Source organism: Galeopterus variegatus, unplaced genomic scaffold, assembly GCF_000696425.1.
Source record: "Galeopterus variegatus unplaced genomic scaffold, G_variegatus-3.0.2 Scaffold8895, whole genome shotgun sequence".
Classification (NCBI taxonomy): Eukaryota; Metazoa; Chordata; class Mammalia; order Dermoptera; family Cynocephalidae; genus Galeopterus; species Galeopterus variegatus.
In genome coordinates, this window is record NW_007735006.1 from 53628 (window position 1) to 54595 (window position 968).

A 968-nucleotide genomic window follows, 5' to 3' on the forward strand; every position below is an offset into this window, starting at 1 on the left:
GTGGTGCACTGCTACAGTGCGCCGCTTGGGAAGCGTGGCGGACTGGCCGCTCACTAGCTGAGCGAGGAGCGGGGGCAACACCGAGGCTTGCGATCCCGTAGCCGGTCGGGTTCCGGTATGGGCGCAACACTGAGGGTTGCGATCCGTTGCCAGTCACGAAAAAAGACAAAAAGACAAAAAAAAAAAAAAGGCAAATGGGGAAAGGAGGTTTTTACATCCTCCAATCAGCTTAAAGGTTATGAGACCATGCATCCTGTCTCAATGCCTAGCTATTGCAATCACGCAGTGTTCACAAGCGCGGAAGTGCGTATTTGGCCAATAAGGGCTAAGGCAAGGTGCCTGCAGACACTCCCACCCTACTTCCTCCCAGCACAGTCTTAGGCTGCCACGTTAATATGCCCTTGTGGGCCAATAATGGCACTGCTTGTAATGTCACTTAAGGTGGTGTTAGTTTTTAAGGCCCGACAATTTTTCTTCATTTTCTCCCTCTATTGAGATTGTATAATTGCTGTAGATAATCTTCAAGTTCACTGGTTCTTCTGCCCCTTCAAATCTGGTGAGCTCTTCTAGTGGTTTCTTCATTTGAATTATTGCATTTTTCAACTTAATAATTTCTACTTGGTTCTTTTTTATAATTTCTATATCTTTATTGATATTCTCTATTTGTTAAGACATTGTCACCATACATTCCTTTAATTCTTTAATCATGGTTTCCTTTAGTTCTCAGAATATATTTATAACAGCTGTTTTTAAGTTTTGTGGGGGGTTCCCACAAAAGAAGTTTCTATTGCCTTTCTTTCCATGTATGGGGCACATGGTTGTGTTTCTCTGCATGTCTCATTTCTTGGTTGAAAACTGGATATTTTAAATAACATATTGTAGCAACTCTGCTTACTCATCACCCCCTCTTCAGTGTTGATATTCTTGTTGTTGTTTGCTTAGTTGTTTGTTTAGTGACTTGGCTTGAC